This window comes from Nanorana parkeri, unplaced genomic scaffold, assembly GCF_000935625.1.
Source record: "Nanorana parkeri isolate BGI_ZX_2015 unplaced genomic scaffold, ASM93562v1 scaffold3314, whole genome shotgun sequence".
Lineage (NCBI taxonomy): Eukaryota > Metazoa > Chordata > Amphibia > Anura > Dicroglossidae > Nanorana > Nanorana parkeri.
Window position 1 is genome coordinate 18,012 of NW_017309582.1, and position 450 is coordinate 18,461.

Here is a 450-nt window from a genome sequence, read left to right on the forward strand (position 1 = left end):
GGGGTTCTCCAGGACTGGACCTCACTGGGGCCCCCCCACAGCCTGAGGCCTTTGTGGTAGTTCCACCCCTGGACAGGGAGCCACGGCAGAGTGATGAAAGAGCCACATGTGAAGCCGCAGGTTGCTGACCCCTGGCCTAGGATATAATTTGTTTTTGCAACAGCTCCCATGTGTCTTTAGCCAAAGAGACAGCAAGTGAGACAATTAGGATCCCTACAAGCAAGATTAGTCCATTGGTGCAAGCCAGTGCTACTGTATTCTTTACCAAACTGCTGAAAATAGAGTGAGGGAAGAGGACCTAGCCATGTCATCCACAAGGTATGGATATTGTGATGTCCATACTGCAAGCTTTTAGCAGGGAGCAGATTAACACTTGCTGATTTTATACCCAAGGATGGAAGAGACCTTGACTTTAAAATCATCTTTTTCCCCTTGTCACTTCCCCTAATT